Source organism: Callorhinus ursinus, unplaced genomic scaffold (genome assembly GCF_003265705.2).
Source record: "Callorhinus ursinus isolate GAN/ISIS: 27379988/994484 unplaced genomic scaffold, GSC_fseal_2.0 scaffold1, whole genome shotgun sequence".
NCBI lineage: Eukaryota > Metazoa > Chordata > Mammalia > Carnivora > Otariidae > Callorhinus > Callorhinus ursinus.
The window spans coordinates 43168197-43194492 of record NW_027397063.1 but is presented as its reverse complement, the minus strand read 5'-3'; the positions used below and the strand labels follow the sequence as shown (position 1 = coordinate 43194492).

Sequence of the window (26296 nt, the reverse complement as noted above, 5' to 3'; positions counted from 1 at the left end):
GGAACTGGGTTAAGTAATCTGCTTGGGTTTGCTCTCAGGAGCTTTTGTTCCCTGCAAGCTTTCTGTACAGCTTTGGAGAATGAGAGTGAAATGGCGGCCTCCCAATTTCTGCCCCGGAGGAGCCCAGAGCTCGGGGCCCCGTTCCTCAGTGCGCCCCCAGAGAAAAGCAGTCAGTCACTCCCGTCTCCCCGGTCTCCAGCTGCACTCCGTGCTCACCCGGCCTGTGACCGAGCGTTTCTATCTCTGGCACACGACCCCATTTGGAGTCTCCAAACCCAGCAGATCCCTGCAGTGCGCTCCTGTGCCACTCCTCCCGGGGGAAGAAGTGGAGTCTCCCTGGATCTGCCACTTGTTGGGTCCCTGCTGGAGGAGCAGTGGCCCGACTGGGCCGCGGATCACAGTTTATGGCCACCCCGAGCTGAGAGCCTGCGCCTCAGCTCCGTCTCTGTAGCCGGCTTCCCCGCTCTGATACCTGGGAGCTCTGCCACACTCAGGCACCCTGGTCTTTCTGTGACCCCGAGGGTCCTGAGACCACACTGTCCCACGAGGGTTCCACCTCCTGCTTAGGCACTGGAGCGACGTCCCTCAGCAGAGTCGACTTCTAAAAGTTCTGATTTTGTGCTCCGCTGCTCCATCACTTGCCAGAAGTGGCCGACGGAGCTCCCTCCCCCGCCGTTTATCTTCCCAAATATCGCCTTGGATTCACTTCTCCATCCATCCTACCTTCCAGAAAGTGGTTGCTTTTCTGTTCAGAGTTGCTGCTATTCTTTTCTTTGATCTCCCGTTGAGTTCATAGGTGTTCAGAATGGTTTGATCCCTACCTACCTGAATTCCTGGGACCGGAAGAAATTTAGGTCTCCTACTCCTCCACCAACTTGCTCCTCCCCACTCTTGTGAGGCATGTTTGTCTCTCTTCCTTTGTGATCTCTCCAGGCCAATCAGAGGAGAGGCACATGTTCTCACTGGTAAAGAATGTAATAGATAGGGGCTCCGTCTGCTGTCTTCCCCAGAATATGTGCAAAATGCCCAAATGTTCTCACAGTTCATTAGGGACAGCCCACCTTTTTCATAAACTGTGTGATTATTTGGAAATCCATTTACATTAACAACTAAAAGATGCTATTCTATAAGGTGAAATATCATAAAGCTATTAAAATCAGTTTTTTGAAGAGTACTTACTGATGGGAAAATTCACAAAAATAACATGAAATAAAAACTGCATGCTAATATTTTCATAAAGTATAACCCTAATGATTTCTCCAAAATGCTTTAAAAAATTAGAAGAAAATACATGAAGATGGTATGTGTGGTTTCCCTTGTTTATAGATTACAATGGATTTTATTTTTTTAACACTTTATTTTTTTAGGATTTTGTTTATTTATGTGTCAGAGAGAGAGAGAGAGAGCACAAGCAGGGGGAGCGGCAGGCAGAGGGAGAAGCAGACTCCCCACTGAGCAAGAAGCCTGATGCTGGACTCAGTCCCGGGACCCTGGGATCATGACCTGAGCCGAAGGCAGACACTCAACTGACTGAGCCACCCAGGCTTCCCTTTAACACTTTAGTCATGGCACTTTTTAAATTATTATCATTATTATTCTTAGAATAAACATTTTAAAGTACCATCATAAGAGGAATGACCTCTGGAAGGATCAGTAGAAGCAGGGGACCACATCCTTACTCTCTTTTACCCATGTAGAATTTGTGTCTGGCATGGCCTTGTAGAGGTCAGTAGAAGCTCTGAACAGATAAAGAGTAAGTGTGTGTTAGGGGAAGTAGTTTAAGAACTGAGAATCATCAAGAAATGGACACAGAAATATAAGGCAGAGAAGGAAAGGAAAGCAGAAGAGGTGATAGTTTCAAAAATATTCATGATGTCCTACATATTAAATTTATGTCACCCGTGTAAGTATTAACATAAATTAAAAGGTGATGATATTGGACACAAAGTGAATGGTTAAAATTATGATTTCATGATAAGCTATGACTTGACACAAGAGAATATTAAAACCACTACTTGATAAAAAGCATTTGTTTGTTTGTTTATTCTCAGAGTCCAGCAACTTTCACTTTTGTTAGCTTCCCAATTTACTTTAAAATTATGAAAGGGAATTAAAAGAGCCACTTAATTACTGACCTCCTTCAGTTTGCCTATGTGCTATTGAATGTTACATAAGAAAAAACTTTTTATCCGACAAAAAATTTCTTATCTATCTAAAATATATTATGAGAATTTCTCTTTTTTAAGGTAGGATTTACTCTAACTTTTGTGAAATGCTCTGATACACAGTGCCCCCCAAGGATTGAAGATGTGCTAAAGATAGACATGTATTTATTCAATTTCTTAAGGTATCAGAATTCATAAACAAATTCAGCCAAGGCTAATTATTAAAATTCCATAAGCTAAATATTCAAGATATGTCACGATCAGGTCTTATTAGATTGTGGCCTCATTTATTGTCACCCATCATTCTAGAAAGGGAAGTAAGAAGGTTTCTGCTAAATTACAATCCAAAAAGATTTGGGGATTTTTGTGTAAAGATGATATCCCCATAAGTACAAAAATAAAATTATAAATGTGTGCTTTGGAAATTGAGCTTTTAAAGGTCACTAAACAAAACTTGTTCCAGAAGATAGCAGGTTCTAATAGCTATATCAGAGTTAAGTTTAAACATGTGCACATGATCCTCTTTCCTATATAGCTTTAGACACAAGTATAAAAACTGCACAAAGAAAATTATCTTCTGTTTTCAACCCACAATCAGCTTGGCAATAATATCCGAAGCAAAGAGGAATTAGGTTTAACCAAAGTTATCATTCTTATCTCAAATTTGCTATTTGACCAAAAACCTCTTGAGGTGAAGAGCTATATCTAAATCATCACTTCATCTGTAGCTACAAGCAAGGTACTCAATAAACATTATCTAGTAAATTCACTCATTTTAGTTCAATTCACATTTAATAAATATTGACTCTATAATAGGCAAAAATGATACAAAATAACATGGACAAAATATGGGTCTCAGCATAACTGAAGTCATTTTGGCCTCAATTTCTACATCTGAATAAAAAAGATCCTGGACTGAATCACTTTCAATGTTCTTTCTTACCCTAAAATACTATGATTCTACTACCCTAATTATTAATTATTTATCTTAAGAAAATTCAAAGATACATTATTATCAGCTTTAAATTATCTCTGTTAGTGGTAAAAAGTAGTACAGGGTAGTGGTTTAAAAGCATGGAAATTGAGGTCAGACGGCCTTGAGTATAATCAAGGCAGAGTAATCACACAGTAATTTAAAAAGGGAAAATTTAATATAATGAATTATCAACTATAATGAGGGATTGAAATAAGGAGATAGATACTGACTAGTAAAAAAGTAAAGAAAACTCTAAAAAATATAGGAATAACAGGTATGAGGAGCAGTGACTACACCCTGTGCCAAGAGAAAACACCCTTCCCTGTACCCCGAGGCTGAGATACTGACCTCGTAGTAGAGGGCATAGCTGTGACCCACTGAATGGCAGAGGATTTGCTGTGGTGGCTAGCTGGCCAAAATTGCTGGCAACGTGCTCTAAAGTGACTATGAAAGCTGTTCACAGGGAGGTGCCTCCCACTACCAAACTGGCCAAGTGAAAGCTGTTGGCTATGACGTGCTGTCCGCTACCATGCACTGCAGGAGCTGGTCGCTAAAGAATCTACCCACCGCACAGGAGTTGGGTTCTGGAGATACAAATGCCCACTGCAGGAGCTTCGGAAGCCCAGCAATAAAGAAGCTATCCATGCTATGGGAATCTGCTAATCAAATGCTCCAAAACCAGAAAACAAAACCCTTTCCACCTGCATCATCTCTCCATCTCTCTTTAGTGACAAAACCTAACATTGTGTCAGTTGGCAAAAGGCCCAGATCCATTTTCACAGAGCAGGCAAAAAGGTGAATTGGAGCTGATAGGCAATAAATAAATAAAGGAGCACAGCCCACTCCTTTGACTCTTAACTTCTCTGCTCCTGGCTCCACACATTTTAGCTTTCCTACAACAACAAAACAACTTTATGTAATCATATACCATTACCCTTCTTAAAAGAGATTCTATTCTTTCCCCCAAATGAGAAATAGTCTGAAAAGTCATTGTATCCATTACTAGATATATTAATTGTTCCTCAAATTCAATAACAGTCCCACCATTACCTTAAGTCAAAATTATAAATGAAACTACCAATAGCATGTATATAAATATCATTAAAAGAAAACAAGAGATGAAGAAAATGGTTAGCCTACAAATACACACGCGCGCGCGCGCACACACACACACACACACACACACACACCAGTCCAAAAAATCATGCAAAGCTTCTACAGTCCTCATTTCTGTAACTGTTCATTTTAATTAATTAATATATTTAATTAATATCTTTGGCTTCCTTCCTCCATTACCCATTGGATGTTACCTCCACCATCAGCCAGAACCTCAATGAGCCAGGGTTTGAGCGACTCAAATCTTCATTCATCAATCATCAATTGTCCCATTCTTACACTTTCAGTAAGTCACTTGACCTCTCTAAACTCTTATTACTTCATAAAATGGCAACAAAGGTAGCTAGTTCTCATTTCCAAACTTTCTGGTAAGGATTAAATCAGTTAACATATAAGGAGTTCTTACTACATAGTAGGAACTATTATGAAAGTCTTTGTATATGTTACATATATCAATTCTTCCTCTCTTAATAAAAGTGTCAGGGCACATATTGGAAGAGTTGTATGTGCAGCAATATTTTCCTTTTGACTTCCAAAATAATTTTAAGGACTACATTTACAGATACTTGCATCATGGTCCCTAAGACCATGTGCCTGCCCTGTGTCTGCAAATTTCTAAACTTATTACATGGAGGAAATCATTTACCCTATCTGGAGTTCTTTTCTAGTCTACAAAATAAGGGAATTAGAAACTATGTCCTCTGAATTTTCTTCCAACTTTAGCATATATGATTCTATTTCTACAACTTCAGAGCTCTGTCCAGGTATACTTATATAGTGAACATATAAATGAACAAATGAAACTTTAGTTTGTGTAAAGAGCACTCTCTGGAGTAGAATAATATCAATTCAAGTGACACCATTTACTAGATATATAACTTTGAGTGATTTGCATATCTTTGGGGTCTAAGCTTCCTCATCTGTAAAAGAGAGAAAAATAAAGACCTCACGCACATTAGCATGCAATAGGAGTTCAAATAATTGTAGCTAGGCTATCCCTTCAAATGAAAGTCTGCATTGATTCTAAGACATAGTATCACTATGTTATCATCCATGAAGAAAGAAAAGAAAAATAAAGGAAGGAAAGGAGGGAGGGAAGGAGAAAGAAAGGGAAGAAGAGAGGTAGGGAGAAAGGAGAGAGGAAGGAAGGGAGAAAGGAAGAGAGAGAGGGAGAGTTTCCAATTAATTCAAGATTGTAGTTGCTTTCCAATATGAGAGATGTTAAAAAATGTATGTGTCTGGGAGGATAATTTTAAAATCAGCAAAATAAGGCAGTACTGTTATTATTATCTTCTGAACATGGACTATTCTGGTTGAAAAAGTAACAGTCATTTTTCAAGCTTCAAATCCAGCATTTAAAACATTAAATCAATACTATAAAATGTGAAACGAGCCAGTACTACATGTCCTTTATGGAAGGGTAGGATCAGTGTGTTTTATGATGAATTATTGAATGCCTACTATGTGAAAGATAGGATGTTGGTTGACTGAGATACAATAGTGAGCTAAAAGAGAATCCCCATAAATATTGCAGCACACAGCCTGGAAAGGAAAAAACAATGTATTGATGTAATTGTGGTGAGGATCAAGTAAAGATGGGAAGTATTTGAACAATAAAATTGTAGAACAAAACTGCACTCTTTTTTTTCTTAAAATAGGATATTAAATCTTAAAAATGTAAACATCTATAAGTACCTATTCTCAAAAATTTTACATGTATAGAATGAAAACATAGTCTCTTAAGTTGGATCAATTGAAGCAAATGATTCAGTGACTAGGGCAAGGTGTTTCTAGGATTAGAGTAAGAAGCTTAGAGCATTAGAAACATTTATAATGGGGAGCAAGATGGTGGAGGAGTAGAAGACCTGGATTTCGTCTGGTCTCAGGAATTCAGCTGAATAGGGATCAAACCATTTTCAACACCTATGAACTCAACAGGAGACCGAAGAAGAGAGTAGCAACAACTCTCTGAACAGAGAAGCGACCACTTACTGGAAGGTAGGACGTGCGGAGAAGTGAATCCGAGGCGATATTTGGGAGGATAGATGTCGGGGGAGGGGGCCTCCGTCAGCCGCTTCTGGCAAGTGATAGAGCTGCGGAGCACAAAATCGGAACTTTTAGAAGTTGGCTCCGCTGAGGGACGTTGCTCCAGTGGCTAAGCAGGAGGTGGAACCCTCGTGGTACAGTGTGGTCTCAGGACCCTCGGGGTCACAGAAAGATGGGGGTGCCTGAGTGCAGCAGAGCTCCCAGGTATCAGAGCGGGGAAGCCGGCTGCAGAGGTGGAGCCGAGGCGCGGGCTCTCAGCTCGGGGTTGCCATAAACTGTGATCCGCGGCCCAGTCGGGCCACTGCTCCTCCAGCAGGGACCCAACAAGCAGCAGAGCCGGGGAGACTCCCCTTCCTCCCCTGGGAAGAGCGGCGCGGGAGCGCACCGCAGGGATCTGCTGGGTTTGGAGACTCCACACAGTGTTGGGAGCCAGAGATAGAAACACTCAGTCACAGGCCAGTGAGCATGGAGTGCGGCTGGAGACTGGGGAGACGGGAGTGACTGCTTTTCGCTGGGGGCGCACTGAGGAGCGGGGCCCCATGTTCTCGGCTCCTCCGGACGGAGATTGGGAGGCCACCATTTTCACCCTGGTCCTCCAAAGCTGTACCGAGAGCTTCCAGGGAACAAAAGCTCCCGAGAGCAAACCCAAGCAGATTGCTTAGCCTGGACTCAAAGGGCGGGGCAGTTCCGCCTCTGGCAAAGACATTTAGGAACCACGGCAACAGGCCCCTCCCCCAGAAGATCAGCATGAACAGCCAGCAAGCCAAGACCAAGTTTACCCATAAAGGAGAACGGGAGAACTCCAGTGCTAGGGGAATACTGCACATAGAATTCATGGCTCTTTTACCATGATTCATTAGTTTTTCAAAGTTAATTTTTTTAACTGTTTTTTTTTTTTAATTTTTCTTTTTCCCTTCTTTTACCAAAATGTTATCAATCCCTTTTTAAAAAAAAAAAAACATTTTTTATTTTTCTTTTTTAGAGTCATATTTTATCCCTTCATAGTAGTTACCCTTATTTTTGGCATATATATATATATATCTAAGTTGTTCTCTATTTAAAATTTTGAGATACAATTTCTTCTAACAGATCAAAATATACCCTAAATCACTAGTGTATGGCTTTGTTCTAGTCTCCTGCCTGATCATATTCTCTCCCTTTTTTTTTTAATCTTCTTTCTTTTTCCAAACAACTTCTTATCTTATCAATTCCTTTTATAAAATCTTTTATAATTTTCATCTTTACAGTCATCTTTCATCCCTTCATTGTATCAACCCTTATTTTGTACATATATAAGTCTTTCTTCCTTTAAAATATTAGGAGGCACGTTCTTAGACCAAAATACGCCCAAAATCCAGTGTGTGGCACTGATCTATGCACTAGCCTGATCATATTTGATCATATTCTGTTTTTTTTGTTTTGCTCTGTTTTTGTTTCTTTTTATCTTTTTCTTTTTATTTTTTTCCTCTTTCTTTTTTCTTTCTTTCCCTTTCTTTTCCCCTGGTTTCAAGTCTTTTCTGATTTATATAGAGTATATTTGCTGGGGACGTTGTTAATTGGTTAGCATTTTGTTCTCCCATTCATCTCTTCTCCTCTGGACAAAATGATGAGATGAAAAAAAAACACCTCAGCAAAAAGAAGAAGAGGTAGTACCGTCTGCCAGGGACCTACTCAAATACGGATATTAGTACAATGTCAGAACTAGAGTTCAGAATCATGACTTTAAAGATACTAGCTGGGCTTGAAAAAAGTGTGGAAGTTATTAGAGAAACGCTTTCTGGAGAAATAAAAGAACTAAAATCTAACCAAGTCGAAATCAAAAAGGCTATAAATGAGGTACAAAGAAAAATGGGGGCACTAACTGCAAGGATAAACGAGGCAGAAGAGAGAATCAGCGATATAGAAGACCAAATGATGGAAAATAAAGAAGCTGAGAAAAAGAGAGAGGAACAACTATAGGATCACGAGGGCAGAATTCGAGAGAGAAGCGATAGGATAATATGAAAGAATATTAGAATAATTGGGATCCCAGAAGAAGGAAAAAGAGAGAGAGGGGCAGAAGGTATATTGGAGCGAAGTATAGCAGAGAACTTCCCTAATGTGGGGAAGGAAACAGACATCAAAATCCAGGAGGCACAGAGAACCCCTCTCTAAAATCAATAAAAATAGGTCAACACCCCGACATCTAATAGTAAAACTTACGAGTCTCAGAGACAAAGAGAAAATTCTGAAAGCAGCTCAGGAGAAGAGATTTGTAACCTACAGTGGTAGAAACATTAGATTGGCAACAGACCTATCCACAGAGACCTGGCAGGCCAGAAAGGACTGGCATGATAACTTCAGAGCACTAAACGAGAAAAATATGCAGCCAAGAATACTATATCCAGCTAGGCTGTCATTGAAAATAGAAGGAGAGGTAAAAAGCTTCCAGGACAAACAAAAACTAAAGGAATTTGCAAACACGAAACCAGCCCTACAAGAAATAGTGAAAGGGGTCCTCTAAGCAAAGAGAGAGCCTAAAAGCAGCATAGATCAGAAAGGAACACAGACAATATACAATAACAGTCACCTTACAGGCAATACAATGGACTAAATTCATATCTTTCAATAGTTACTTTGAATGTAAATGGGCAAAATGCCCCAATCAAAAGACACAGGCTATCAGATTGGATTAAAAAACAAGATCCATCATTATGCTGTCTGCAAGAGACTCATTTTAGACCCAAAGGCACCCCCAGATTGAAACTGATGGGGTGGAAAACGATTTACCATGCTAATAGACACCAAAAGAAAGCTGGGGTGGCAATCCTTATATTAGACAAATTAAATTTTAAAACAAAGACTGTAATAAGAGATGAAGGAGGACACTATATCCTACTTAAAGCGTCTATCCAACAAGAAGATCTAACAATTGTAAATATCTATGCCTCTAACATTGGAGCAGCCAATTTTATAAGGAAATTAATAACAAAAGCAAAGAAACACAGTGACAACAATACAATAATAGTGGGGGACTTTAAAAACCCCTTGACTGAAATGGACAGATCATCAAAGCAAAAGATCAACAAGGAAATAAAGATTTTAAATGACCCACTGGACCGAATGGACTTCACAGACATATTCAGAACACTCCATCCCAAAGCAATGGAATACACATTCTTCTCTAGTGCCCATGGAACATTCTCCAGAATTGATCACATCCTAGGTCACAAATCAGGTCTCAACCGGTACCAAAAGATTGGGATTATTCCCTGCATATTTTCAGACCACAATGCTTTGAAAGTAGAACTCAATCACAAGAGGAAAGTTGGAAAGAACTCAAATACATGGAGGCTAAAGAGCATCCTACTATAGAATGAATGGGTCAACCAGAAAATTAAAGAAGAATTAAAAAAATTCATGGAAACCAATGAAAATGAAAACACAACTGTTCAAAATCTTTGGGATACAGCAAAGGCAGTCCTAAGAGGAAAGTATATAGCAATACAAGCCTTTTTCAAGAAACAAGAACGGTCTCAAATACACAACCTAACCCTACACCGAAAGGAGCTAGAGAAAAAAACAGCAAATAAAGCCTAAACCCAGCAGGAGGAGAGAAATAATAAAGATCAGAGCAGAAATCCATGAAATAGAAAGCAAAAGAACAGTAGAACAGATCAACGAAACTAGGAGCTGGTTCTTTGAAAGAATTAACAAGATTGATAAACCCCTGTCCAGACTGATCAAAAAGAAAAGAGAAATGACCCAAATCAACAAAATCATGAATGAAAGAGGAGAGATCACAACCAACACCAAAGAAATACAAACAATTATAAGAACATATTATGAGCTACTCTATGCCAGCAAATTAGATAACCTGGAAGAAATGGATGCATTCCTAGAAATGTATCAACTACCAAAATTGAACCAGGAAGAATAGAAAACCTGAACAGACCTAGAACCACTAAGGAAATTGAAGCAGTCATCCAAAATCTCCCAAGAAACAAAAGCTCGGGGCCAGATGCCTTCCCAGGGGAATTCTACCAAACATTTAAGGAAGAATTAATACCTATTCTTCTGAAACTGTTCCAAAAAATAGAAATGGAAGGAAAACTTCCAAACTCATTTTATGAGGCCACCATTACCTTGATCCCAAAACCAGACAAAGACCCCATCAAAAAGGAGAATTACAGACCAATATCCTTGATGAACATGAATGCAAAAATTCTCACCAAAATACTAGCCAATAGGATCCAACAGTACATTAAAAGGATTATTCACCATGACCAAGTGGGATTTATCCCTGGGCTGCAAGGCTGGTTCAACATCCGCAAATCAATCAACGTGATACAATACATTAACAAAAGAAAGAACAAGAATCATATGATCCTCTCAATAGATGCAGAAAAAGCATTTGACAAAGTACAGCATCCTTTCTTGATCAAAACTCTTCAGAGTATAGGGATAGAGGGTACATACCTCAATATCATAAAAGCCATCTATGAAAAACCTACAGCGAATATCATTCTCAATAGGGAAAAGCTGAGAGCTTTGCCCCTAAGATCAGGAATGCGGCAGGGATGTCTACTATCACCACTGCTCTTCAACATAGGATTAGAAGTCCTAGCCACAGCAATCAGACAACAAAAAGAAATCAAAGGCATCCAAATCGGCAAAGAGGAAGTCAAACTCTCACTCTTTGCAGATGATATGATACTGTATGTGGAAAACCCAAAAGACTCCACCCCAAAACCGCTAGAACTCATACAGGAATTCAGTAAAGTAGCAGGATATAAAATCAATGCACAGAAATCAGTGGCATTCCTATACACCAACAACAAGAACGAAGAGAGACAAATCAAGGAATTGATCCCATTTACAATTGCACCCAAAACCATAAGATACCTAGGAATAAATTTAACCAAAGAGGCAAAGGATCTGTACTCAGAAAACTATAAAATACTCATGAAAGAAATTGAAGAAGACACAAAGAAATGGAAAAACATTCCATGCTCATGGATTGGAAGAACAAACTTTGTGAAGATGTCAATGCTACCTGGAGCAATCTACACATTCAGTGCAATCCCCATCAAAATACCATTCACTTTTTTCAAAGAAATGGAACAAATAATCCTAAAATTTGTATGGAACCAGAAGAGACCCCGAATAGCCAGAGGAATGTTGAAAAAGAAAAGCAAAGCTGGTGGCATCACAATTCCGGACTTCCACCTCTATTACAAAGCTGTCATCATCAAGACAGTATGGTACTGGCCCAAAAACAGACACATAGATCAATGGAACAGAATAGAGAGCCCACAAATGGACCCTCAACTCTATGGACAACTAATCTTCAACAAAGCAGGAAAGAATGTCCAATGGCAAAAACAGCCTCTTCAACAAATGGTGTTGGGAAAATTGGATAGCCACTTGCAGAAGAATGAAACTGCACTATTTCCTTACACCACACACAAAAATATACTCCAAATGGTTTAAAGACCTAAACGTGAGACAGTTGTCCATCAAAGTCCTAAAGGAGGACACAGGCAGTAGCCTCTTCTACCTAGGCAGCAGCCTCTTCGACCTCAGCCGCAGCAACTTCTTCCTAGAAACATCGCCAAAGGCAAGGGAAGCAAGGGCCAAAATGAACTATTGGGATTTCATCAAGATAAAAAGCTTTTGCACAGCAAAAGAAACAGTCCACAAAACCAAAAGACAACCGACAGAATGGGAGAAGATATTGCAAATGACATATCAGATAAAGGGCTAGTATCCAAAATCTATAAAGAACTTATCAAACTCAACACCCAAAGAACAAATAATCCAATCAAGAAATGGGCAGAAGACATGAGCAGACATCTTTCCAAAGAAGACATCCAAATGGCCCACAGGCACATGAAAAAGTGCTCAACATCGCTCGGCATCAGGGAAATCCAAATCAAAACTTCAATATGATACCACCTCACACCAGGCAGAATGGCTAAAATTAACAAGTCAGGAAATGACAGATGTTGGCGGGGATGCGGAGAAAGGGGAACCCTCCTACACTGTTGGTGGGAATGCAAGCTGGTGCAACCACTCTGGAAAACAGTGTGGAGGTTCCTCAAACAGTTGAAAATAGAGCTACCATATGATCCAGCAATTGAACTACTAGGTATTTACCCCAAAGATACAAATGTAGGGATCCGAAGGGGTACGTGCACCCCAATGTTTATAGCAGCAATGTCCACAATAGCCAAACTGTGGAAAGAGCGAAGATGTCCATCGACAGATGAATGGATAAAGAAGATGTAGTATATATACACAATGGAATATTATGCAGCCATCAAAAGGAATGAGATCTTGCCATTTGCAACGACGTGATTGGAACTGGAGGGTGTTATGCTGAGTGAAATAAGTCAATCAGAGAAAGACATGTATCATATGACCTCACTGATATGAGGAATTCTTAATCTCAGGAAAGAAACTGAGGGTTGCTGGAGTGGTGGAGGGTGGGAGGGAGGGGTGGCTCGGTGATAGACATTGGGAGGGGTATGTGCTATGGTGAGTGCTGTGAATTGTGCAAGACTGTTGAATCACAGATCTGTACCTCTGAAACAAATAATGCAATATATATTAAGAAAAAAAAAGAAGAAGAAGATAGCAGGAGGGGAAGGATGAAGGGGAGTAAGTTGGAGGGGGAGACGAACCATGAGAGACGATGGACTCTGAAAAACAAACTGAGGGTTCTAGAGGGGAGGGCGGTGGAGGATGGGTTAGCCTGGTGATGGGTATTAAAGAGGGCACATTTTGCGTGGAGCACTGGGTGTTATGCACAAACAATGAATCATGGAATACTACATCAAAAGCTAATGATGTAATGTATGGTGTTTAACATAATAATTAAAAAATTTTTAAAAAAGGGAAATGCTTAGGTATCTATCAAAAATAATATGTGCAAGATCTATATAAGGAAAATAACACAATTCTGATGGATGGAATCAAAGAAAAACTAAATAAATTGAGAGATCTTCTATGTTCATTGATGAGAAAGCTCATTACTTTCAAGATGTCAGTTCTTCCCAATTGGATGGATGTATAGATTCAATGCAACCCTTAAAATCCCAGCAAGTTATTTTGTAAATCCTGAAGAACTGATTCTAAAGTTTATGCAGAGAGGGAAAAGATCCAAATTAGCAACATAATATTCCAGGGGAAGAACAAAGTTAAAAGATTGACACTTGAACTTGAAGACCTATTATAAAGCTACAGTATTCAAGATCAATAGAAGACAAATAGAGAACTATAGATCACAATGTGTTATACTTTGTGTCTGCCCTGCTTTCAACAGATGCTCAATGTTGCCAGAACATGTGTGTCTACCATGATCTCCAGGTGAAACCCATCTCCTTCTGAGAGAACCTGGTGTGGAGACATGGGAAGGACTGAGTTCAGGGAGTCCAAGGCCAGGGGAGGTCTGAGGCTGGAGCAGGGGACAAGGGGCGGAGCTGCGAGGTGGATGCGGGTAGTGGGGGGAGTGTGCAGGCCAGAGCAGGGAGGATCCTTAGTTGTGGAGGGGCATGGTAGTTTAGCAAACATTAGTGAGGAGTTACTGAAGGAGTTGAAACCATGGGGTGACCTCCCTGAACTAAAGGAGAAGGACCTCTCTGAGTGCCTTGAGGAGAGGGTTTCTGAGGGAAGTGGGTGATCATGGTCATAGACCTTTTACTTAAGGTCCCTGTGAGTCTAGAGATTTGGTGACTATTTGCACATATAGCCAATTTGGTTTTGGGGCCCAGTGAGAACATGATTTCTGCACCCCTTTTCCCAGGCATGTGGAAACAATAAAACATCACATTCATCTTCCTAAAAAAAAAAAAAAAAAAAATTTATAATGGAAGTTAAAACATCTATCTCTCCCCAAAGAAGGAAGCATCATAATGAAAGTTAAAATAACCGTTTCCAAAATATCCATTCGTTTATGAATCTACTGTCTTCAAGAATCTTGTATTAGACAAACAAAATGCATGAAGGAAAATAGATTTGCTAGTCCCAAAACAAAAGGGGGGTGGAAGGTGATTCTGTAGAAAAAGTTTCTAATGTGGAAACAAAATGACAAGTTCTAAGGTTTTAGTGTCATGTCCCTCAAGAACAAGCCAACATTCTTTAACCAGGTAATAGTGGGCATGGTAACACTGGACAGAAACAGAGCCAGAAGGCATTTCATAATCTTTTATTTACTTAAAAGTATACCTTGTACATCTGAGGGGAAAAAAACATAATATATTCATTTTTTCTTCTATCTTGTATAACTTGTTTTGTTTTCAGTTTAAAGCTATTGTAGAATAGATAGGCATTTTGCTTAGTGTTTTTCACAACAAAACAAGTCACTGATAAAATGGAAGTGAAAAATATATTAATAAGAGTTCTAAAGATAATTTTGTTAACTCTTCTCCCGACAGAGAGTTTCACAGGCTGAGGGATGTTAGCATAAAATTGTATAGACTTCTGCAGAAAGGAATTCTCCATTTCAAATAGTCCATTGTTATTTATACATGAAGGCAAATGCTTTACTTCTTTTTCATAAAAATTAGAAACGAAATATGCAATATCCTTTGGCTTCTGGTCTCATGTAAATTAACTTCTCTCTTTTCTTCATATTTATTTATTTAATTAATCTCTACCCCCAAAGTGGGGCTTGAACTCACAACCTTGAGATCAAGAGTCACATGCTCCCCTCAGCCAGCCAGGCACCACCCCATGTAGATCAACTTCTTAAAGTGTGAAGTTAGGTATGAAGTTTCTGGTTTCACTGATGACCTTGTGACAACACACATGATTTAACAAGAATTTTCCAATATTTTATTTTGAAAGACAAAAAAAAGAGTCAGATTTTATATGCTATATAATGTAGTTAAATGAAAATACATAACCAATTATTTTGCCTCAGAAGATATGACCCATAATGAATACCCCGTTATTTTTTTTTTCTGCTCTTCTTTCTTTGAATCTCTATTCCTGATAAATCTTCGATCCCTAATCTGTCTATACTCTTGTTTTCCCTCTATATACAATGCTTAATATCTGCTAAACATTTAAAATCTGTTATTGGTTAGAATAGGGTGATAGAATGCCTCATTTGTATAGCTAATAATGCATAACAGTTACATAAATATTACCTAGAGTATGCTTATCTTAAAGTCATCTCAGAAAGGAAATAAAACCTCAGAGGGTGAAGAAAAAGAGGTATTCTGAACATAGATATTGTGGAAGAGCACAGATTCAACTAATGAACTCAGCTCAGTTAGAAAAAAAAAAACAGAACTAGAATTTGGAATGTGAGTGACAAGAGTTATAATCCTTTGTTAATAATGATCTTATCCATTAGAAAGAGGGTTAAAAGTGAGGCACAGAAGGCAAAATAATAATGACACATTTCTAATTCTGAGTACAGCAAAAGCAGAAAGATATACAATTCTGGAATAAACCAATCCTAATAAATGTCAATCCAGGAAGAGTAGATATATGGAAAAGCCCAGGGACAGTTTATAGAACTCAGAATTTCCATTCCCACTATAGGCTTTGGTATCCTATCTGCCCACAGAAGGATTTTTCAGTTCCTTGACTTTTTTCTTATGAAAGAAATGTACTTAGAATTTTCTGATTAAACCTTATGAATCTAACACATGCATTTATTTCTGATCCATCTAAAAACACCAAAAAATTACAGCAATTAAAAAAGGATAGGTTTACAAAGTGAAAAGGAAGGAAGGAAAGAGAAAGAAAAAGAAGAAAGAAAGAAAGAAAGAAAGAAAGAAAGAAAGAAAGAAAGAAAGAAAGAAAGAAAGAAAGAAAGAAAAAGAAAAGAAGAAAAGAAAAGAAAAGAAAAGAAAAGAAAAGAAAAAAGAAAAAGAAGAAAAGAAAGAAACCAGAGCAATGTAGAAAAAAGATGTTAATAATTTTGGAAACTGGAATTCAGGTAGGCAGTTATTACTAATTTAGGAGACCTGAATGGAGATGTGTATGTGTGTGTGAGAAGAATGGGGATTACAGCAAGAATCACTGTTTCATACCACAGGAGCCTGAAGAATTAAAGGGATCAGATCGTTCAGTAAAGGTGAAAGGCAGAAAGCAAGGTAAGTGGCTAAGTCTTTAAAAAGAGCTGCTATATTTTCTTCTATCCCGAGCAGCCAAGTAATTATCTCTCTCCTACCCCTGCTAAAGTTAAAGGGTTTAGTTTCTGGAAAAGTTGAACAATGGAGGATCTCATCTAAGGATATAAAGCATAAGTAAGGGGAAGAGGTAAGTAAGGAACTAAAAATAGAATTTGAATGATAATTCATTTAATAAACACTGAGTCCATCAGACACTTCCCCATCCTGGTGCCTGGCCTACTAGCATCCAAGTCAAAATCCCCATGCAGGAAATAGAAGGAAAAATCAAATCAAAAGAAAAAAAAAATCCTACCCGTACCGACAATGGGAGATTCCATCAAACATAACAAAAAGCCCGAGTTCTTCCCTGGGTAAAACTCATCTGTAAACCAGCCCCGCCTGAGAAAACAGGGCTCCAATAAACTCTTAGTGCCTCACACTTAATATAAATGACAGGCCAAAGACTACCAACCAGTTGTGAAAAATCTCTAATATAAAACATGAAAATGAAAACATACAGAAAAACAAACAACAGCAACAGCAAAAACAAGGGAATTTAAGGAGCAAAAATTAAAATATATATATATTTTATTGTCCTTAAAGAAATAAGATAAATATACTTATGCATAGCCACAAATCAAAATGCTACAAAAAGGGGGTTATTTCAGATAACAAGAAGAAATGTCTTAGAAAGTTAAAATATAATAGCAAAACTAAAAATGAAAGAAATATTGAAAAATAAAGTTAGTGGTATCTCCCAGAAAATAAAACAAAAATAGAAGAAAAATAGGACAGAAAATATAAGAAAAAAAGATTGACTCACTAAGTCCAACATTTATATACTGGGAGTTCCAGATAAAAAAGCAGAGAAAATGGAAGGGAAAAATTATAAAATAAAACAAGGAAAATTCCCCTAATTAGACGTGGATCTTCACGTTGAAAAGAGCTTAAAGGATCCAACAGAAAGGAAATGGAGAAACAAAGCAAAAACAACTCACATCAAAGTCCATCACTGCAAAATTTCACCACCTAAGGGATGAAGGAGGAGCCTGAAAATTTCCGGGGAAAGAAAAGTTTCACAGGCATAGGTCTGCGCATAAAAGTACCATCTGCCTTCTGAGCAGGCATGTTGAAAGCAATAAAACAAATGTAAAAATGCTTTTAAAATTCTGATGCATGATAAAAGCCATCTATGAAAAACCTACAGCAAATATCATTCTCAGTGAGGAAAAACTGAGAGCTTTCCCCTTGAGGTCAGGAACGCGGCAGGGATGTCCACTATCACCACTGTTATTCAACATAGTATTAGAAGTCCTAGCCACAGCAATCAGACAGCAAAAAGAAATCAAAGGCATCCATTTGGCAAAGAAGTCAAACTCTCACTGTTTGCAAATGATATGATATTTATGTGGAAAACCCAAAAGCCTTCACCCCAAAACTGCTAGAACTCATACAGGAATTCAGTAAAGTGGCCGGACATAAAATCAATGCACAGAAATCAGTGGCATTCCTATACACCAACAACAAGACAGAAGAGAGAGAAATTAAGGAGTCGATCCCATTTACAATTGCACCCAAAACCATAAGATACCTAGGAATAAATCTAACCAAAGAGGCAAAGGATCAGTACTCAGAAAACTATAAAATACTCATGAAAGAAATTGAGGAAGACACAAAGGAATGGAAAAACGTTCCATGCTCATGGATTAGAAGAACAAATATTGTGAAGATGTCAATGCTACCTAGAGCAATCTACACATTCAGTGCAATCCCCATCAAAATACCAACACCTTTTTTCAAAGAAATGGAACAAATAATTCTAAAATTTGTATGGAACCAGAAAAGACCCTGAATAGCCAGAGGAATATTGAATAAAGAAAAGCAAAGCTGGTGGCATCACAATTCCGGACTTCCAGCTCTATTACAAAGCTGTCATCATCAAGACAGTATGGTACTGGCCCAAAAACAGACACATAGATCAATGGAACAGAATAGAGAGCCCACAAATGGACCCTCAACTCTATGGACAACTAATCTTCAACAAAGCAGGAAAGAATGTCCAATGGAAAAAAGACAGTCTCTTCAACAAATGGTGTTGAGAAAATTGGACAGCCACATGCAGAAGAATGAAACTGCACCATTTCCTTACACCACGCACAAAAATAGACTCAAAATGGTTGAAAGACCTAAACGTGAGACAGTTGTCCATCAAAATCCTAAAGGAGAACACAGGCAGCAGCCTCTTCGACCTCAGCCGCAGCAACTTCTTCCTAGAAACATCACCAAAGGCAAGGGAAGCAAGGGCAAAAATGAACTATTGGGATTTCATCAAGACAAAAAGCTTTTACACAGCAAAGAAAACAGTCCACAAAACCAAAAGACAACCGACAGAATGGGAGAAGATATTTGCAAATGAGATATCAGATAAAGGGCTAGTATCCAAAATCTATAAAGAACTTATCAAACTCAACACCCAAAGAACAAATAATCCAATCAAGAAATGGGCAGAAGACATGAGCAGACATCTTTCCAAAGAAGACATCCAAATGGCCCACAGACACATGAAAAAGTGCTCAACATCGCTCGGCATCAGGGAAATCCAAATCAAAACCTCAATGAGATACCACCTCACACCAGTCAGAATGGCTAAAATTAACAAGTCAGGAAACGACAGATGTTGGCGGGGATGCGGAGAAAGGGGAACCCTCCTACACTGTTGGTGGGAATGCAAGCTGGTGCAGCCATCTGGGAAACAGTGTGGAGGTTCCTCAAAATGTTGAAAATAGAGCTACCATATGATCCAGCAATTGCACTACTGGGTATTTACCCCAAAGATACAAATGGGAGGGATCTGAGGGGGTACGTGCACCCCGATGTTTATAGCAGCAATGTCCACAATAGCCAAACTGTGGAAAGAGCCTTTCTAAGTCTCCAAACTGTGGAAAAGCCTTTCCTTGGCTCTTTCCAAGATGTCCATCGACAGATGAATGGATAAAAAAGTGGTATATATACACAATGGAATATTATGCAGCCATCAAAAGGAATGAGATCTTGCCATTTGCAACGACGTGGATGGAACTGGAGGGTGTTATGCTGAGTGAAATAAGTTAATCAGAGAAAGACATGTATTATATGACCTTACTGATATGAGGAATTCTTAATCTCAGGAAACAAACTGAGGGTTGCTGGAGTGGACGTGGGGTGGGAGGGATGGGGTGGCTGGGTGATAGACATTGGGGAGGGTATGTGCTATGGTGAGCGCTGTGAATTGTGCAAGACTGTTGAATCACAGATCTGTACCTCTGAAACAAATAATGAAATATATCTTAAGGAAAAAAAAAAAAGAAGATAGCAGGAGGGGAAGAATGAAGGGGGGCAAATCGGAGTGGGAGATGAACCATGAGAGACAATGGGACTCTGAAGGGCAGACTGAGGGTTCTGGAGGGGGGATGGGGGGATGGGTTAGCCTGGTAATGGGTATTGAAGAGGGTGCGTTCTGCATGGAGCACTGGGTGTTGTGCACAGGCCATGAATAATGGAACACTACATCAAAAACTGATGATGTAATGTATGGTGATTAACATAACAATAAAAAAATTTAAAGGGAAACAAATTTAAAAAAAAAATTCTGATGCATGAGTTGCTACCTAAAGATTTAAGTCCAAACTGTCAACCATGAGAATAGGAAAAAAATTCCCAATATAAGTGCTCTCAAAAAATGTTCTCCCTCCATATAATTACTGAAAGTTGCTACAGAGTGGTCTCCAGCAAAACAAGATAGTAAAGAAGAAATGAAGGTGTAATCCATCTTCAAGCTTTGTATCAAACAGAGTTCATAGTTCCAAAGAAGAGGACCCAGGATGATTATCTAGATGAAGAATTTTTCTGGACGATATGGATAATTTATAGTATCATTGGAAGGGCTACAAAATATGCCATGCGCTGTCGCCAGAGAAATGAAACGTTTTACACCTCTTGAGCTGTGCTGAGTTTGGAGGTGGGAGAAGTGCCATAATTGGACTTGGCATCCTCCACAACAAGGACCAAAAAGTTAACTGTGAAGAGCCCAAAAGCCAGAACATCTATAAAAGGCTGTTGGTCAAGCTGTACAATTTTCTGGCCAAACAAACCAACTGCACTTTCAACTAAGTTGTGCTGAAGAGGTGGTTCATGAGTCGCACCAACCTGCCGCCTTCGAACTTTCCCGGATGAACTGGAAGATGAAACTTTCTGGCCAGGAAGACAAAAGAGCTATTGTTGCAGAGACTATAACGGGTGACCTGAGCATCCATCCAGGAAGTACCCAAACTGAAAGTGTGCGCACTATGCTGAAAACAGCCTCGCGCAGAACCTTCATCCTCAAGGCTGGAGCTAGGTCCTCACCTTCATCCAGCTGGCCCTGTACTCCCCCAAGCGTGGCGGGGCTGTCCTGCTCTCTGCTCCTCTGAAGGGTCCAGAAGTGTGCAGGCATTTTAACAAGGCCGGGAGACCTTGTGCAGCCACACTACACCCTATATGCACTCCAGGGCCAGAAGTTTGAGCTTACCAGAGTCCAATGGACACACCGTGGTTACAAAAACTGCCCCCAGATCCTCCTTTGTTATGAAAAAGATTTTAGATGCAAGAAAATAAATTAATTACAAATTTTAAAATGGATTCATGAGGCCTTTTTATCTTTCACACAAAACCACCAGAGATCTTGCTTGTGGACACCTCCACAATTGCAAGGTAGATACACATGGCTCTAGAAACTTGGTGGGAAACAAGGAGAAAAACAGTGATTTGGGAGAATCTTATGATTACAGATTGGGGGTTCCAGCAGGGTTTCACATGGTCAAGCTTGACTTCTGTAGCAGTACTAAGAAAACAGCAAGAATATCACAGGGGTGGGAAAGGGCAGTTAGTACCAGAGGTCCTTGCAGGTATTGGCTGGGGGTGGTGAGCTGTCCCTACCCACACCAAGAGTCCCACCTTACAGTGTTATCTCTGCTACCATAAGAGAAAGCATCCCCTGCCTCTTTTTTTATGCATCATGAGCAAAAAGCATAAAATCTGCCATGAACACATTTGACTGAGCCATCCTAGCTTACATATTTGTCTGCTGGATAAAAAAATGTGAGTGAAAATGAGAATCTAGTATTTTCAGCTATTGTACAGCAAGTCAGTCTTTACTTTCCTGCATTGTCCCTAAGAGTGAGGCTTTCCCCTAACACAGAAAATGCTTCAGATGCTAGGCATGCAAAACTTACAACAAATATCCTCTATATGTGATATCCATGAAATAGTGGATCCAGCACAGGACAGAGGTGAAGAGAATTTGCTGGAAAAGAACAAGAAGTGTGAAGATACATATTGAGCCTTAGAGAAAAACCAGGCAGACTGAAGCAGAAGAGGTAGGAATTAAAGTTCTGGGAGGAATTTCACAAAATTCCTATTACAATAAATAGATTTGCAGAAATAGGACTGAGTGGAAAATAGGACTGAGAAGTGAAGATTGTGGGAATATTTAGGCAGAGATTGTAAGAAAACTAAATAACAACAAAAATAAAGGGCAAGTAACTCCACAAAATACCAACAAAAAAGTTGTACAAGAAAGGAAATTTAACAGTAGTGCTCAACTTGGTTTTGAATTAAACAGTGTATGCATAACCACAGTAATTTAAAACTGAATACAGCTTTCAACTTAAATGTTAAAAACTGGGTTTGATGGGAAGAGTACACATGTATTCGTGATAGGGACTTCAGATTATGAGAGGGATTTAAAAGGGCCAACTTCAGTTTCTATAGGCAGAAGTCAATACACAATATCCGAAATTTAGAAAGATATTAAAAATAAGTTATTTGGAACCTAAACACCAGGGAAAGTAGCTAAAACATTTTCTGGTGGCATCACTAAGGGAGTGGAGAACTGCTGGATGGAGGGATGGATAGAAGACTGCAGTTTTACACCTTCTATTATTACCCTTTTGATTTCTTTTTTGCCTTTTGATTTTTGAGCCATTTCTAAGAATTGCTCTGAGAGAACGTCCTATTTAATCTGTAAAAAAAATAAAATCCTCCCCTGCCTTCACTTCTCTGTGTGGTCCCAGATTCACCATGTGATTTTCAGGACTTGCAGGAAAACCCTGCCATTGCTGGGATCTCACACTGCGAGTCTCTGCTCATAACCACAGGCTGAAAAAGAAAAAATACCGGAGGAGGAGTAAGATGGCAGATGAGTAGGAGACCTGGATTTCGTCTGGTTCCAGGAATTCAGCTAGATAGGGATCAAAACATTCTGAACACCTACGAACTCAACAGGAGATCGAAGAAAAGAATAGCAACAACTCTCTGAAGAGAAAAGTGACCACTTTCTGGAAGGTAGGATGTGCGGAGAAGTGAATCTGAAGTGATATTCAGGAAGATAGACAGCGGAGGGAGCCTCCGTCAGCCGCTACTGGCAAGAGATAGAGCAGCGGAGCACAAAATTGGAACTTTTAGAAGTCTACTCCGCTGAGGGACGTTGCTCCAGTGGCTAAGCGGGGGGTGGAAACCTCGCAGGACAGTGTGTCTCAGGACCCTCGGGTTCACAGATAGACCAGGGGTGCCTGAGTGTGGCAGAGCTCCCAGGTATCGGAGCGGGGAAGCCGGCTGCAGAGATGGAGCTGAGGCGTGGGCTCTCAGCTCAGGTTGCCATAAACTATGATCTGTGACACAGTCAGACCACTGCTCTTCTAGCAGGGACGCAACAAGCAGCAAATCTGGCGAGACTCCCCTTCCTCCCCTGGGAGGAGCGGCACAGGAGCACACTGCAGGAATCTGCTGGGTTTGGAGACTCCACACGGGGTCGGGTGCCAGAGATAGAAACGCTCGGTCACGGGCTGGGTGAGCACGGAGTGCGGCTGGAGACTGGGGAGATGAGAGTGATAGACTGCTTTTCTCTTGGGGCTCACTGAGGAGTGGGGCCCCAATCTCTGGGCTCCTCCAGGGCGGAGATTGGGAGGCCACCATTTTCACTCTCGTCCTCCAAAGCTGTACGGATAGCTTGCAAGGAACCAAGCTCCCAAGAGCAAACCCGAGCAGATTACTTAACCCAGACCCGGCAAGGGTGGGGCAATTCCGCCTCCAGCAAAGACATTTGGGAATCATGGCAACAGGCCCCTCCCCGAGAAGATGGGCAAGAACCGCCAGCCAAGACTAAGTTTACCGAACAATGAGAATGGCAGAACACCAGCACTAGGGGAATACAACACATAGAATTCATGGCTTTTTTCCCTCTGATTCTTTAATCTTTCAAAGTTAATTTTTTTTATTTCGTTTTTTCCTTTTTCTTTGGTTTTTTGAATTTTTCTTTTTCCCTTTTTCAACGAACATTTTATCAATCCCTTTTTAAAAATGTTTTTTTTCTTCATTTTTAGAGTCATATTCTATCCCTTCATAGCAGTTAACATTATTTTTGGTATATATATATAAGTTGTTCTCTCCTTAAAATTTTGGGATACAGTATCTTCTAATAGACCAAAACATACCCTAAATCTCCAGTGTATGGTTTTGTTCTAGTCTCCTGCCTGATCACATTCTATCCCTTTATTTTTTTAATTTCTCTTCTTTCTTTTTTCAACCAACTTCTTATCAATTCCTTTTATAAAATTTTTTATATTTTCATCTTTAGAGTCATATTCCATCCCTTCATCATATTTACCCATATTTTTCTAACTAGAGTTCAGAATGATGATTTTAAAGATACTAGCTGGGCTTGAAAAAAGCATGGAACATATTAGAGAAACGATTTCTGGAGAGATAAAAGAACTAAAATCTAACCAAGTGGAAATCAAAAAGGCTATTAATGAGGTGCAATCAAAAATGGGGGCACTAACTGCTAGGATAAATGAGGCAGAAGAGAGAATCAGCGATATAGAAGACCAAATGATGGAAAATAAAGAAGCTGAGAAAAAGAGAGAGGAACAACTACTGGATCACGACGGCAGAATTCGAGAGATAACTGATACCATAAGACGAAAGAATATTAGAATAATTGGGATCCCAGAAGAAGAAGAAAGAGAGAGAGGGGCAGAAGGTATATTGGAGCAAAGTATAGCAGAGAACTTCCCTAATGTGGGGAAGGAAACAGGCATCAAAATCCAGGAGGCACAGAGAACCCCTCTCTAAAATCAATAAAAATAGGTCAACACCCCGACATCTAATAGTAAAACTTACAAGTCTCAGAGACAAAGAGAAAAATCCTGAAAGCAGCTCAGGAGAAGAGATCTGTAACCTACAATGGTAGAAACATTAGATTGGCAACAGACCTATCCACAGAGACCTGGCAGGCCAGAAAGGACTAGCATGATATATTCGGAGAACTAAACGAGAAAAATACGCAGCCAAGAAAACTATATCCAGCTAGGCTGTCATTGAAAATAGAAGGAGAGATATAAAGCTTCCAGGACAAAGAAAAACTAAAGGAATTTGCAAACCAGTCCTACAAGGAACATTGAAAGGAGTCCTCTAAGCAAAGAGAGAGCCTAAAAGTAACATAGACCAGAAAGGAACACAGGCAAGATACAGGAACAGTCACTTTACAGGCAATACAATGGCACTAAATTCATATCTTTCAATAGTTACCCTGAATGTACATGGGCTAAATGCCCCAATCAAAAGACACAGGCTATCAGATTGGATTAAAAAACAAGACCCATCGATATGCTGTCTGCAAAAGACTCATTTTAGACCCTAAGACACCACCACATTGAAAATGAAGGGGTGGAAAACGATTTACCATGCTAATGGACACCAAAAGAAAGCTGGGGTGGTAATCCTTATATCAGACAAATTAGATTTTAAACGAAAGACTATAATAAGAGATGGGGAAGGAACTATATACTACTTAAAGGGCCTATCCAACAAGAAGATATGACAGCTGTAAATATCTATGCCCCTAACATGGGAGTAGCCAAATATATAATCCAGTTAATAACAAAAGCAAAGAAACACATTGACAGCAATACAATAATAGTAGGGGACTTTAACACCCCCCTGACTGAAATGGACAGACCATCTAAGCAAAAGATCAACAAGGAAATAAAGACTTTAAATGACCCACTGGACCAAATGGACTCCACAGATATATTCAGAACATTCCATCCCAAAGCAACGGAATACACATTCTTCTCTAGTGCCCATGGAACATTCTCCAGAATAGATCACATCCTAGGTCACAAATCAGGTCTCAACCAGTACCAAAAGATTAGGATCATTTCCTGTGTATTTTTGGACCACAGTGCTTTGAAACTAGAACTCAATCACAAGAGGAAAGTCGGAAAGAACTCAAATACATGGAGGCTAAAGAGCATCCTACTACAGAATGAATGGGTCAACCAGGAAATTAAAGAAGATTTTAAAATATTCATGGAAACAAATGAAAATGAAAACACAACTGTTCAAAATCTTTGGGATGCAGCATAGGCGGTCCTAAGAGGAAAGTATATAACAATACGAGCCTTTCTCAAGAAACAAGAAAGGTCTCAAATACACAACCTAACCCTACACCGAAAGGAGCTGGAGAGAGAACAGCAAATAAAGCCTAAACCCAGCAGGAGGAGAGAAATAATAAAGATCATTGCAGAAATCAATGAAATACAAACAAAAAGAACAGTAGAACAGATCAACGAAAGCAGGAGCTGGTTCTTTGAGAGAATTAACAAGATTGATAAACCCCTGGCCAGACTTATCAAAAAGAAGAGAAATGACCCAAATAAATAAATAGGGGAGATCACAACAAACACCAAAGGAAGAAAATTATAAGAACATATTATGAGTAACTATATGCCAGCAAATCAGATAATCTGGAAGAAACAGATGCATGTTTAGAGATGTATCAACTACCAAAACTGAACCAGGAAGAA

At 39.5% G+C, this 26296-nt stretch overlaps 1 pseudogene; it reads left to right on the top strand.

Moving 5' to 3' along the window:
• Window positions 1-3670: 3670 nt before the first annotated feature.
• LOC112819297 (large ribosomal subunit protein eL18 pseudogene) lies at window positions 3671-21049 on the top strand (annotated as a pseudogene).
• The last annotated feature ends 5247 nt before the right edge of the window (window positions 21050-26296 follow it).